A 15,928-nucleotide genomic window follows, 5' to 3' on the forward strand; every position below is an offset into this window, starting at 1 on the left:
ATCTTCTAGCCCCCCACACCTGATCTGCCCCAAAACACCCTCTGGAGTCTTTCCAGCTGACATCAAGGGAGGGTGGCAGCATACCCACCTCCATCCCCCTCTCCATCCTCCGCCCAGAGGTCGGTTTCTGACCAGTGTCAGGTCCCAGAGCACAGATGGGGACACGGGGCCTTGGAGGGTGACGGGGTTTGGAGATTGCAGGGCAAGTTAGTGTCAGAGCTGGGCCTGAACCCACGTCTCCGAGCTCTGAGGCTGGCTTGCCGCTTGCTGAGGGGAAGGGGCGGGGCCTGTTCTTCACCCTGAGTGCTTTGGGCTGTGGCTCAGAGAATGACTTGGTGCTTCAGGGGGCCGGGTGCAGGGGCGGCTGTGGGTGGGGGTATCCAGGGATGGCTGCTAAAATAAGTAGCAGCTTCCTCTGAAACGTCTCTGTGGTCTGTGCAGGGGAAGGAAGTGGAGGCCCAGAAACGGGAGGGGGCAGAGAGTGAGAGGCTGAAACTGCTGCCAGCATCGCACAGACCAAGCTGGGGCAGCCCCCACCCACCCAGACACAAGAGGCTGACGGGCTGCAGCCCTGGGGCCCAGACCAGGAGGACCCGGCCTTAATTGGGCAGCGCAGGGGCTAGAGAAGCCCTCCCAGCTGCCCTCAGCCTCACTCCTTTGCCTCCCCGTGAGCACTCCCCACTCCCCGACCGTGTCTGCCCTTTTCCCTTTGCCTGGAATGGGACCCAACAGCAATGTCACCTCTTCTGGGAAGCTTTCCCTGACTACCTCCTACATGCACACACACACACATACACACAAGCAGGATCAGGTGCCCACAGACCCTCATCATAAATATTAGTATTCATTGTGACAGCTGGCATTTATGGAGTGCTTCAGCTGTACAGCGTGCCAGGTGCCCTGCATGGATGATCTCACTGAATTCTTACAAAAATGCAATGCTTGCTTCTATCAATAGCTTCACTTTACAGATGAGTAAATCAATGCTCAGAGAAGAAGACCAACTTCCTTAAGATCACAGGGTCAGAAAATGGCCACACCGGGAGTGTAACCCAGGTCTGACTCCATGGCTGGGTCATCTCACCAGGCGCCGTCCTCTGAGACCAGGATAGGCACGGTGCCCCCGGAGTTGTGCAGCACACCGGCACCAAGAAGGCTGCACCGCGACACTATGAAGCTTAACTTTTAGCCTTGCCCTCACCCCCGCCCTGGAGTAGCTGGGAGCTATAGAGTGCCCTAGGAGAGAGAGGAAGCCGAGGTGTGATGAGGAAGCATTTCTGTAAACATTTCTGGTAAACTGTGAAGACATCTCAGAAGTATCTCCCAGACTTCCTTACTGTGCTGGGTTTTCTTTTCCCCTACCTGGGTTTTCTGTTGGTGGACCTGCCCCTCTCAACCCCACCCATCGCCCCTTTCAACCCCCACCTCACCCCCGTCAACTGTGAGCTCCTCACGGGCAGAGAGCGAGCCTTGGTTTCTCAGTACACTTCGGACTGCTTGGTACATGGCGGGCCAGGACACATTTGTTAAACAATGAAATGAATGAACGAATGAATGGATGGATGAATAAAGATGAGTCCCCTCAATGCCGTCAATTAGGATGAGAGGCACAAGTCCAGTTAGGAAGCTGCAAAAAATTCTAGGTGGATCTCACTGTGGGTGAGCCTGTATAGGTGCTGGGGGTGACCAGCCATCTGGGCGGATTCAGCTCAGGCCAGGGTCTGGCAAGGAGGCCCAGGAGCCGTCCTGCCAGCCCGCCCTCCGCAGAGGCAGCACTCCGGCCCCTCAGGCCTGGGCCCCAGCCCTCAGCAGGGCCCACGGCTGCCCCTCGTGGCCTTTCCAGCCCCTCAAGGAGGAGGCCTCCTTAGACAGTTGCAGCAGGTCGGAGCCGCCCCAGAGAAGGAGGAAGTGAAAGTGCCGAGTGGGTGGGTCCCCAAGGGTCCCGGGAGGGGATCGGTGTCAGGAGCTGCATGGGGGGAAAGGCTGGGTGGGAGGCGATGCCAGAGTGAGGAGCCTTCCAGGAACCTGGAGGAAGACCTGGGAGGGCCCTGAAAGGAAATGGTGTAAAATCCCCTCCTGGCCCTTCCCCAGACACTGGGGGCTTCAGCTCCTAGAAGAGAATGTGTGGAAACACCATCCTGTCGGCGTGTCTCTGAGGGCGGTTGAGGGGGCCCGTTGGAGCCAGACAGGGAAGTCGAGGAAGCCACCGCCCACCATCGGGGCAGGGCTCTGATGACACGGCGGTTACCTGGCAGCTATCATGGCCAATGACAAATGAGGCAGTACCATGCAGTGGTCAGGGCGTGGGCTCTGCCTCTGATCCTCTTGACTTGGAGCCCAGCTCTGCCCCTCACTAGCTGCACGACCTCGGGGAAATGGCCTCCCCCTCCTCTACCTCCTTTCTGTAAAGTGGGCTCATGGTACCCAGACCATAGGATTAGTACGACACAATGAAATACATTCACATGTGAAGAGTGCAGAGCAGAGGGCCTGGTCCAAGGAAACCCGCAGTAAACCCGGAGTGTGTGCCAGGCAGAGTCTTGCCAGGAAAACCGATACATTCTAGGTCTTGAACAAAAGGAATGTAACAGGGACTGGTTACCCGAGGATAGAAGAGGATAGAAAGCAAACTTGGGGTGGAACCGCGACCCAGAGACTGGCAACAGCAGGAAGCCAGTGGGCAGGCCTGGAGGCCGACAGGAGCAGGTGTCTTATCAGAGTAGAGCACGTAAGGAGGAGAGAGAATCCACTCGGCAGGGAGATGGGTCATGCGGGTCAAAGAGGGTGAGGAAAGAGTCTGGGGGGCCAAGCAGAGGACAAAGGGGTGCAGGAGAGTGCCACCACTTGGCCCAGGTGTCTGTCATCGTCTACTCCCCAGGAGTGCCGTCTGCACTTACTTGCTTTATCTCTCAATGCCTCAACGTCCTCCCACGTAAGACGGAAGTAAAAACACCACCTAATAGTAGCAAACACTGATACAATCTTCAGTTCTCACAATAATACTACTGTCACTATTAGGCCCATTTTACAGATGAGGAAACTGAGGCACAGAGTGATCCAATCACACAATTGTAAGTGGCAGAGGAGATTTGAACCAGGCTGTTGGGCTCCAAAGTCCCACTCTTAACCCCTACACCCCGCTGCCCGATGTTACCATCAACGGCTCCCTCTGCAGCCGGCCTCACCCAGTTTAACACCTCTCTGCTTCTCAGAATTTTACCCAGGGCCTCCAACCCAGAGTGATAACCAGTGTCTGCTCCCAACTGTGGCACCTGATGCCACACTTATCCCTTTTTTCCCAGGCCCGGGGTCCCTGGGGTCACACTGACATAGGAGAGAGCCCGGCTCTGCCATTTTCCACCTGTGGGGTCTGGGAGAAGTCACTTCCCTTCTGAAAGCCTTGGTTTCCTCAACTGCAGCCCAGGAGCCTTGTCCTGAGTTTGCTGGGCTAAGGCGGGGACGGCCTGAAGCCACACGCAAACAGCTTGTGGCACTGGGAAGGCTGTGTGGGTGCAGTCCATTAAACTCTTGTATCAAAAGTTAATCCTATCCACAGCCCCGAGGATGGCGCCAAGGATTTCTTTGCTTTTCCCAACAAGTTCTCAGCCCCTACAGAGTGCATCCCAGGAAAGCACTGGGCATGGCTTCTTTGCTTTCGTACATGACTGTCCGTCTCCTGCAAACTGCTTTTCCCAGGCTCCGCTGTCCACTGGCTGGGTTGGGATAATGGGAAGTGCTGGTGGGAGATTGGAGGGTGAGAGGAGCAGAAAAGCCAGGGTATTTCTCCCTCTCTCTCTCTGCTGAGGGGGGAAGGGGTCATTTTTCCATCACTGGTTGCTGTCTTCTGTGTCTTTAGCTCCTACAGAATCGCCCACTCCTTTGTGGTTCCAGCCTGGAGGTGGCTCCTGCCATGATTCGAGCCACCTCTGGAGAGTATCGCCACCTCCTCCATTTGTCTCTCCAGCCGGGGAGTGGTAGCAGCTTCTGGATTGCCTCACTGTTTGCTATTTGACTTCTTAGCAATTCCCTCTCCCATGTAGCCAATTCCCTGTATATAACTCCCTCTGTGTGAAATCCCTAACATGGTTTCTGTTTTCCAGCTGGCCCTGACTCTTATAGAAGGCATCTAGGACTTTCCTGCCCTTAGCGTCTCTTCCCTCTTCTTCATGCCCAGAGTCTTTACCCTGGAGGGCGGGAGTCAGACCCCTGAGGGGCACATCACGTGGGGACTGGATGGAGCTCTTAGGTCTTTGGAGTGAACCTGCTCCAAGACAAAGCTTTCTCGTGCTAACGCTGTCTTTTGTGGAAAAGATGGAGGATGACATGCTGCTATGGTGCCGTCTCTACTGTGCCTTCCGAAGGCTCATCTGCACAAAGGCTGGGAGGAGCTGGGAGTCAGGGGTTAGGGAGAGAAGAAAGGAGTGAGAAGGGCAAAGAAAATCCCATCCTGCCACACTTGCAGGGGGCCCAGACAGCAGGCATTCAGCACGTGTATCTCTTCCTCCTCCTTAAGGATGGTCCCTGAGACTCAGGCCAAAGCCTTGAATTTTAAATCCAGCCTTGAGCGGAATGAAGTTTTGTTTCATGCCAGGACAGCTGCCACAGGGCCCTGCTCCTTAAGGAGGAAGGAGCCAGGGAAGACTCCTTTGAGTGAGTAGAGGGGTGTGGTCCTGCCTCCCACCAAGTGCCCCTGGGACTCCTGTTGGGAGCTGCTCACAGAGGTCCTCCTGCCTTGGCCTCCCCACTCCCTTTTTCCTTCCAGAGCCCCAGGCAGAGGTCACTCCAGCCAGCCCCCTGCCTCCAGCCCACCTCAGAGGCTGGCCAATGGGGAAGCTCCACCAGATCTCTCAGGCCTTTCCTGGGTGTGCCCCATGCCCAGCAATGGGTGCCTGGCTTTGTCAGTCATTGCAAAGCTTCCTGCGCCTCACCCGGGGACCAAGGTAAATCCTAAGATATTTGGGCTCTCAATTTCCCCGTATTTGCATGTTCTTTGGGGTGCTTATACAACCCACTGCAAAGGTAGGAGAAGCCCAAGAAGGTTCCAGTCCAACCTCACCATCCATGGTACAAGTGGGGAAATTGGGACTCAGAAGAGACTTGCCAGAAGCATGCAGAGTCATTGGCAGGTTGGTGGGGAGTGATGGGGGATAAAGCATGTGGCGAGCTGGACCAAGGCCCCAGGGACACATGTCCTACACCAGCATGCGTACGCGCATGCATACTTCATGTGCCCTCACATGTACTGAAGAGGTCACATCTCTACAAACCGTCATGCCCCCCAGAGACCACGGGCTCAGCAATTGGGGGCTTACACATGCATAAACACACACAGATGTGTACCTCTTGTGGGCAGACGTACTCATCCACCAATGTGCACACATACATGGATTTACACCCCCATACACACTCATTAGTACACACTCATAGCTACACACCTACACGTGCGCCCATGGAATCACACCTGTTTATGCAATCTGGTCCATGTCCAATTACATGCATGCATTCAAACAGCTAACACACACACACACACGAACTCACACACGCTAACACATCTCACACCCCTGCAGACTGGTGCATTTACTCCCATGCACCCATGCAGGTGCAGAGCAGCAGCTAGACATCCTGCCAGTATCGCTCCCGTGCAGGTGACCATGGGGATGGCCACAGCCGTAGGCACAGCTTCCCTCATGACTCACACATGCCACTGTCCACGTGTGGACGTAGGCAGACACACCATCACACAGGGCCTCCCCTCAGCCAGCCTCCTCCACTGCCCCCCACAGCCATGTGCTCTGACCCTTCTTGGTGGGACCCCCCTCAAGGAACCTGGAGCCACCTGGCTGCCCTTAGAGCTAAGAAAGCACCCTACGCACTCAACCCGGTCCCCTAAGCTAGGTGGCCTGGGACCCAGCGGGAGAGGAGAGGGCTGCCCAGAGCTCAAAGTCCTGGGCCAAAGTCTTGTTTGCAGGCACTGGGCGGAAGTTGCAAAACCTGCCCCAGCCAGCGGGGTGACTCGGGCTTATTGTCTCCGGCTTCCCCTTGGCTGCAGGCCCAGGCCCAGCCAGCCGACCTGTTTCTCTGGGGAAGGAAGGGAAAGGTGGCTTCCTTCTCCTCTGCCCTGGGAGCTGGTGGCCAAAGAGGACTCCACCGGCGTCCAGCTCTGTGTGCCGCCAAACCGAGGCAGAGATGCACAGAACTTAAGAACCCAACCTCTCCTTTCCCAGACGGGAAGCTGAAGCCCTGGGAAGGCAGGAAGCCTGCCCAGGGTCACACAGCAAGCTGGAGGCACAGTGTGGCTTGTATTCAGGCTCCACTTTCTTTCTAAACCTAAGAAAGATCATGCAGAAGCCCAAAGTTCTAATGCAGATGAGCAGAGCTACTGTGGGTATAGAGGGAGGGGACCCCAAATCTGTGAGTTGGGACCACCCTTCACCTCTCAGCCCTCACCATGGCTGAGTTAGCCTATGAGAGGATAAGTTTGCCATATCACCAACTCACTGAGCTTCCCAAATTTCACCAACTTAAAAATTTAATTTGTAAAGATTCTAGCAAGGTGTATGAGAAGAATTGGCAGGGCCTTCGAGGGCCATGGGAAGCCAGGATCCTGGGCCTTCAGACCCCTGTCCACCTCTGGGACCTGTAGCTCAGACTGGGGCATGGCCCACTCTCCCTGGGATCTTTATCCCAGTTCCCTGCAGTGGCAGCATGAGGCATGGAGGTGGGGTAGAGACAAAGTGAACATTCCTGAAAATCCCAGAAATCTTCTAATCTTCTAAAGCTATTAAAGCTATTAAAAGCCATCCCACACCTGCCAACTCATTTTCTCTCTCCTTCCTTCCCTGCCTCCCTCCCCTCCTCCTCCTTCTCTCTCTTCTTTCCTTTCTCCCTCCCAGTCACCAGGCAGGTCCCATGGGGCAGTGCAGTGGCCCTTGAGAGGTCACAAAGTCGGGTGGGACCGCAGCCCGGTGGGTCAGAGGACGCTATACACAGGGGATGGAGCAGATGAATAACCTACCATGGATTAAAGAAGCTAAGTCTCTCCTTGACAAGGGAGGTACAAGCACAGAAAGGAGGACACCGAAGAACCCTGTGGTGTCGAACTGGAATTAGAGCTCTCAGTGAAAACACTTGGTTTAAAGCGTGTGCGTATGTGTATTGGTGGGTGGGTGTGTTTTCTCCAGCTCTGTTCACCCAGAAGGTCTGGGACCAGCAACCCTCCGGCAGCACAAGCAAACCTAGCGCTGAGATCCTATTTTCAAAACACTATTCTCCCCTGAAAAAGAATCAAGCTCTTCAGAGGAATGGTTGATTCCCAGGCTGGACCAGAGAAAGTACGAGACGAGCCTGGAACATCTTGTGTCAGAGTAAAGAAGTGCTCAAAGACTGAGGGGGCAGGTCAAAAGGACACAAGAGCCAGATGGAAGGGGCATCTTCTGGCCAAATCTGGTGTAATTTGAACATGGAAATAAATGATAGCAATGGATCACAGCCCAGGGAACAAAATAGGAATCCAGAAATCCACACTGATATAATCAAACAAATGAATAAGTAAATGGGCAGAAGAGAATGATTTCCTTACAGCAGAATGCCAAATAATAAACGAAGAAGGAAAAGCACCTTTGGGCAAGTATTATGAGAGTAATTAGTTCGGGTAGGAAATATCAATGAATGTTAAAACTAGGGGTGTAAATGTAACAAGGAAGGGGCTATTTACATACTGCTATGGAATCTCCACAGAAGATACTGATCACTTACAACAGTAACAAAATGACAATGGAAAAAACGGATCAAATGACGAACCGATCAAAGTCGACACCCCCAGTGTCAACAAATCAAGGTTGTGTGGCGCCTGAGCGGGGGCAATGAGAAAGCATAGCTTTCCTCCTGCAATGTTCCTGCCAGATGCACGATCCCAGCACAACCGCGAGGAAACCCAGACACAAATGAGCAACACTCTGCAAAATGCCTGCCTGTTATCTATAATACTAAAAGTGGAAACTCAAGGGAAGACAGAAGAATCCTTCTGGACTGAAGGAGACTGGAGAGACATAGCACGGGATGCTGGGTCAGGTCACTTTCTACAAGTGACATCGGGGGGCAACTGGTGAAATTGAATAGGGTGTCCGGATGAAGGGCATACAGAGTTCTTTGTACTATTCTTGCATATTTTCCGCAATTTGAAATATCTTAAGATAAAATTATTGATTAATCCCCTGCAGCCCAACTTTATGGAACTGTTCAAGGAAGCTCTTAGATGGATGTGTCTACGAAAAAAAGGAGCAGAAGGGTTGCCTGATGAGCTCATCTCCTAGTGGAGGGTTTGGGGTGACTCGGAGTGGGCACCTAGAAGACAAGGAAGCAATAAACAGGAAAATGAACCATTCCAGGAGAAACAGAAAGACATGCAGGAAAAGAAATGCAATCATAGTACTCAACGTGGCTGGGCTGTCAACAATATTTACATCATCACAAAATAAACCCTGACTATTTATCTAACCAAAAATTATGATACCATCATATAAGGAAGGTGAGACCAGGAGAAGGAAAGAGGGGCATTATATGGGAAGGGAATTCTTATCTTCCAAAGTAGGAAAACAGTGGTGGATTATATTTAAAAGGTGAAAATCAAGAAATAACAGTATATTTGGGACAGAAAAGAGCTCATTATTGTGGGGCCAGCCCAGCCGCAGAGCAGTTAAGTGCACACGTTCCACTTCAGCAGCCTGGGGTTCACCGATTCGGATCCCGGGTGCGGACATGGCACTGCTTGGCATGCCATGCCTTGGTAGGTGTCCCATATATAAAGTAGAGGAAGATGGGCACGGATGTTAGCTCAGGGCCAGTCCTTCTCAGCAAAAAGAGGAAGATTGGCAGCAGATGTTAGCCCAGGGTTGATCTTTCTCAAAAAAAAAAACTCATTATTGTAACTTGCATCCTGACTTTTTAAAGATAATTGTATATATTATGCATTAAATCCCGCTATATACACATTGCTGTTTTATACATTTTATTCAATAAAGAAAACAAGTCAATAATAAACAATAAATTTATATAAAAATTTTTAAAAAGAAAGAATAGTACAAGTACGTTATTTAGAAGCATAAAGGTAAGTGGAAAAGAACCTGCTGTGTCTTGTTATAAGCAGTTGCCTCTGGTGGCTGGGAATTGGGGCAAAGACGGATTAGATAGGAAACTGCATTTTAAGTCTTGCCAAACAAAGTACAAGCGTAATTTTAATAAAAGTTGGAATCAAAATAGAAAAATATAATTAAAAGAAATACATTTTGAGCAAAGCAGTAAATTGGGACAATTTGTGGAGCTGACGATTTAGCAAAACCTGCAAAGATTCCCCCAAATGTTCAAGTGCTGATAAAATAGAGAATTACTTTTTTTTTTAAGATTTTATTTTTTTTATTTTTTTCCTTTTTCTCCCCAAAGCCCCTCCGGTATATAGTTGTATATTCTTGGTTGTGGGTCCTTCTAGTTGTGGCATGTGGGACGCTGCCTCAGCGTGGCTTGATGAGCAGTGCCATGTCCACGCCCAGGATTCGAACCAACGAAACACTGGGCCGCCTGCAGCAGAGCGCGCGAACTTAACCACTCGGCCACAGGGCCAGCCCCAAGAATTACTTTTTAAAGGATTTTAAAAAAGTCAATCTAAAATGAAAATTTCCCATGTGATACTATAAAAAAATATTCCTAGGATACTACTTAAGAAGAGGAATAAATGCACTAGAAGGGTAATGTCTTATGACCCTCAGCGCTGGCCAAACTGAATAGACCTTGAAACACTGCTAGGAAGAGAATATGTCCATTAGAAAAATGTACATTGAACATAATCAAAGGAATATTTCTTAAACAAGCTTTTGGAAAATAGTCAGTTTGGTAATATGGGGCAGTGGTCCTTCGATGAGTCTTTGGAGAGCTAACTTTGGCCAAATTGGCCTTTGGAAGTTTGGTGGTTTCCCCTGCACCCAAGGACCCTCAGGACATAGCCCTTCTGGCCCCAATCCCGCTGGCAGCCCCCTGGAGGAGAGGACCCACACTCTCCACAACAGGCCTCTGTGGTGTAAATTTGTAATCCCATTTTACAGATGGGAAAATGAAAGCTTGGAGAAGCGAATTGACTTGCCCAAAGGCTCACAGTCAAAAAGCAGCTGAACTGGACTTGGCACAAGGTTTGATGACCTCCAGGGCTGGGGTTCTCTCCATGCTCCCTCACCCCTTGGCTCTCCCACCTGCTGGCGCCAGACCTAATTAGAGCCTCACTGGCCGCTGAGATGGGCTGGAAGGCAGATGTGTCATTAGAGCATGAGATCCTGGAAGCTCCCGCCATGTGTCATTATGTCTAATTACATGAGTTCAGGCTTCTGCGTGGGCCAGAGGAGCCAGAGCGTCTCCATGCCCAGGTGGCCAGGGAATTTCTGCAACTGAGTACTGGGGTAGGGGCTGCCGAAGGGCCTTCACAACAGCCCTGGGAGCAAGGCCCATGTTCCCTGCACCTGCTGGAGAAAGCTGAGCTCCAGGCTCCTCTCTGAGCCTATGGGGAAGTCCTCGGTGGGGAGGTGCTGTCTGTCCATGCCTCTCTGGATGTTCTTAGCCAGGCTCCCACCTGGGCAGAGAAAGGAGTAGAAGGAGATGGTTACACAAGGAGCACAGCCCCCAGTTCCCCTCATCCTTTCCCCTAACAGACAGATAGACAGACAGATACAGGTACACACACTACCTAGAAACATGGTTTTGGAATGTACATCTGAACCTTTGAGTAAAGAGCTGCTTACACTTTCATCAACTCCATTGTGTTTGCTTTGGGGGAAGAGCAAGTGAGAAGGAATGTGGAACAGGGAGAAGATGGGCAGAGGTGGCCAGTGGAAGCAACCTTTTGCACGTGTTCATTTAATAAACAGCTATTGAACTGCTTCTGCATGCCAGGAATTGTTCTAGGCACTGGCATTATAAAATAAAGTCTCTGGCTTTAAGGAGTTTACTTTCTAAGGGGTGACGGACAATAAACCTACAAATAAATATATAATGTACCAGACGGTGACAAGTGGCATGAAGAAGCAGGGAGACAGGGAGAAACACCCGTCCACAGATGAACTGAAGGAGAAACAGTCAAGCCACTCTCCCCTGACCTGCCCAAACCCAAAGGACAGATGGAGAAACAACTTAGAGGGCAGAACAAAGTAGCTTATCACCCCAGTTGCCATCTCTTCCCCTTCTGCCTCCTCTCCTCCTCTAGTATTGCTTTTCTTTAAAAAACTAAATATTTGAAATGTACAGAAATTATAGAAAATTATATGACAAGAACTCATGTAACAACTACCCATGTTAAAAAATGAATCTTTAGATATGCAAGAAACAAAAACAAAAACTTACAAATACAATCAAGCTTTCTATATTAGTCAGGAAAGCCTCGGTTATGCAGTAGTAACAAACAATCCCCAAATCTCAGTAGCTTTAAATAACAAAGGTCAATTTCCTTTCATTCTCTGTATCCAATGAAGATTGACTGGAGAGAGCTGTATTCATGTAGTCACTTAGGAACCTGGGCTGATGGATGCTCTGCCTTTTTATGACGCTTTGATCTCAACAAGAAATTTCAGGTTTCACCACTCAGGGAGGGAAGCATGAAGATTCACACATCCACTCCTAGACGTTTCCATTTGGAAGTGGCATATGTCACTCCTGCCCATGTTTCATTGGCTAAAGCAAGTCATGTGTCCATGTCCAACTTCAAAGGGGCAGTGAAGTGTAATCCTCTCGTGTGCTCAGAAGAAGAGAACCAAAATGCTGGTGAGTATTGTTAATATCTACCACTTCCCCACCCCATTTCCATCTATCCCTCACTCCCAGGGATAAGCCCCTTCTGGAAGTCATTGTGTAGCATTTTCATCTATGGATTTTGTTTTAACTTTTAATATGCCAGTATGCATTGGTAAATAATATGTAGAGAGAAATCACAAAGAAAATTAGAAAATATTTTGTACTGAATGACAGTGGAAACACAGCATATCATGATGCATGATGCAGCTAAAGCAGCATAATAGAGGGAGAGTTATAGTATTAAATGGATATGGTCAAAAAGAAGAAAGTTTCAAAATTAATTATCTAAGCTTCTATCTTAATAAACTAGACAAAGGAGAGCAATGAAACCCAAGGCAAGCAGAAAAAAGGATCTAATGAATATGACAGTAGAAACTAGTGAATAGGAAACAGAAAAATAATAGAGAAAATAAAACCACAAACTGGCTCTTTAAAAATGTCAACAAAATTGATAAACCTCTGGCCAAACTGATCAGGAAAAAAGAAAGATATAAATTACCAATATCAAAAAGGAAAACTAGTACTTCCCTACAGGTCTTAGAAACACTAAAAAGATAATAACAGACTGTTATACCAAACTTTGTGACCATAAATTTGACAACTTAGATGAAATAGTCAAATTCCTGGAAAGATACAAGCTAACAAAGCTCACTCAAGAAGAAATGGATAATCCAAATAATCCTATATCTACTAAAGAACATGAATTAATAGCTAAGAAAAACTCTCTCATGAAAAAATTCCCAGGTCCAGATGGCTTCACTGGTAAATTCTCCAAGTTAAATTCATTTAAGAAAAAAAATAATAATATTTTACATAAACTCTTTCAAAGGAGAGGGCACCTCCTCAACTAATTCTATGAGTTCAGGATTACTCTGATACCAGAACATGACAAAGACCTTATGAGGAAAGAGAACTATAGACATACGTCCCTCATGAATATGGGTAGAAAAATTTTAACAAAATATTAGAAAATAAAATCCAGCAATATATAAAAAGAATAATACATTGAGACCAAGAGCAGTTTATCTCAAGAATGCAAGGTTGGCTCAACACTTAAAAATCAGTCAGTGTAATTCACCATATCAACAGATTTAGAAAGAAAAACTACATTATCATTTTAATAGGTTCAGAAAAAGCACCTGAAAAAATCTGAAATCCATTCATGATAGAAAAAAGAAATTCTCAGCAAACTAGGAATAGAAGGGAACTTACACAATCTAATAAAAACCATCTACAAAAAGACTTACAACTAACCTCATACTTAATGGTGAAAGACTGAATGTCTTCCCTGTAAGATTGGGAACAATCTTCTATTCAGCATTGTACTGGATGTCTTAGCCAGAACAATAAAACAACAAACAAATAAATAAATGCCAAACAAATTGGAAAAGAGTAAGTAAAACTGTATTTATTCATAGACAACATGGTCATCTCTGCAGAAAAACCCCAAAAATCTACTAAAAAGCAGATAGAAATTATGAGTGAATTTAGCAAGTTTGCAAGATACAGGACTAATATGCAAAGATCGATTATATTTCTATTTAGTAGCAATAAAAACTTTGAAATTAAAATTAAAAACCAATACCATTTACAGTAGCATCAAAAATACAAAAAAACTAAACAATAAATCTAATGAAATAGGATTTGTACACTGAAAACTGAAACTCATTGCCAAGAGAAATCAAAGAAGACCTAAATAAACGGAGAGATACCACGTTCATGAATCAGAAGACTCAACACTTTACGATGTCAATTGTTTCTCAATTGATTTATAGAGTCACCACAAACCCAATCAAAATCCCAACAGGCTTTTTTGTAGATATTGACAAACTGATTCTAAATTATATATGGAAATGCAAAGGACCTGGCATAGCCAAAAGACTTGAAAAAGAAGGACTCTACCTCATTTCAAGACTTACTGTAAAGCTATAATAAGCAAGACAGTGCAATAGTGGCATAAGTTTAGACCTATGGATCAATTGAACAGAAGTCCTCAAATAGACTTATACACATATGGTCCACTGATTTTTGACGAAGAGACCAAGGTAATTCAATAGAAAACAGTCTTTTCAACAAATGGTGCTGAAACAATCAGACATCCATATCCAAAAAAGACCTCATCCCTTACCTTTCACAATATACAAAAATTAATTCAAAATGGATCATGGACTTAATGTCTAATGCAACACTATAAAACTTCTAGAAGGTAATATAGAAAAATATCTTTGTGATGTTGATAAAGATTTCTTAGCATGTAAATAGCACAAACCATAAAAAAAATTGATAAAGTTGGCTTCCTCAAAATGAAAAACTTCTGCTTTATGAAAGTCACTGTTAAGAACACGAAAAGCCAAAAATTGTGAGAAAATGTCTGATAAAGAACTAGTATCCAGAATTTAAAAAGAACTTGTTAACTCAATAATAAGACAAAAAACAAACCAACAAACCCAATAATAAAATGGGCAACAGCTTTGAAGAGATACTTCCCCAAAGAAGACATATAGCTGGCAAATAACAGCATTAAGTACTCAATATCATTATCATTAGGTAAATGTAAATTCAAGCTACAATAAGTTAGCACTATACACCTACAGAATGGCTAAAATTTTGAATACTGACAACACCAAGTGCTGACGAGGATGTGGGGCAACTAAAACATACATTGCTGGCAGGAATGCAAAATTGTCAACCACATTGGAAAATAGTTTGGCAGGTAGTTCTATAGTTAAATATATGACCCAACAGTCCTACTCCTGGGTATTTACTCAAGAGAAATAAAAACACATGTCCATACAAAACTCGTACGTAAATATTCATAGCAGCTTTATTCATAATAGTCAAAAACTGGAAATAATCCAAATGCTCATCAACTGGTGCACGGATAAACAGATTTTGGTACATCCCCTACAATGGACTACAACTCAGCAATAAACACAAAGAACTCCTGAAACATGGAAAAACATGGAGAAATCTCAAAAGCATTAGGCTAATGAAAGCAGTCAGACATAAAAGGCTCACACTGTATTGTTCCTCTTATAGAACATTCTGGAAAACACAAAACTATAGGAGCTGAAACCAGATCAGCAGTTGCCAGGAGCTGGAGTTGGGGGAGGGAATTGACTACAAGGGGACACGAAGGAGCTTTTGGGGTAACGGAAGTGTTCTGTATCCTGATTGCGGAGGTGGTTACAAGACTGTATTCACTTTTCAAGACTCATCAAACCCTACGCCTGGAAAGAATAAATTGATAATAAGTAAATCATATCTCAGTAAATCTGACTTTTAAATGACTCAGAGAAAAATAATACTGTGTATCTATGTGTGTACATGGACACACACAAACATGCCTCCACATGTATACGTATATATGGATGTATGTATATATGTGTGTGTGTATATATATGTATGTGTGAGTATGTATATCTACATCTATACACTTACAGGGAGACTGGAGGGGGAAGAATGATAAAGCAGATATATATATGAACATGTATATATGTAGACATATATATGTGTTTATATGGGGGGAGAGTGATAAAGCAAATGCAGTAAAATGTTAACATTTAGGGAGTCTGAAAAAACACAGAAATTCTTCTATTTTGCAACTTCTCTGTCTGAAATTGTTACAAAATAAAAAGTTAAAAATTATATATGATAAAATTTTGCATATAATCCCTATGTTCATTGCAGCATTTTTCACAATAGCCAAGATGTGGAAGCAACCCAACTGCCCATCAGCTGATGATTGGAGAAAGAAGATATGGTGTGTGTATATATATATATATACACACACACACACAATGGAATACTACTCAGCCATAAAAATGACAAAATCATCCCATTCACAACAACCTGGATGGACCCTGAGGATATCGTGTTAAGCAAAATAAACCAGACAGGGAAAGACAAACCCCGTAGGATTTCACTCATATGTAGAAGATAAACACATAGACAAAGAGAACTATTTAGTGGTTACCAGGGGGAGGAGGGTGGGGTGGACACAAAGGGTGAAGGGGTGCACTTACAAGGTGTCTGACAAATAATAATGTACAACTGAAATTTCACAATGTTGTAAACTACCATAATGCCAATAAAAAACTTT

Source organism: Equus caballus, chromosome 25, assembly GCF_041296265.1.
Source record: "Equus caballus isolate H_3958 breed thoroughbred chromosome 25, TB-T2T, whole genome shotgun sequence".
Lineage (NCBI taxonomy): Eukaryota > Metazoa > Chordata > Mammalia > Perissodactyla > Equidae > Equus > Equus caballus.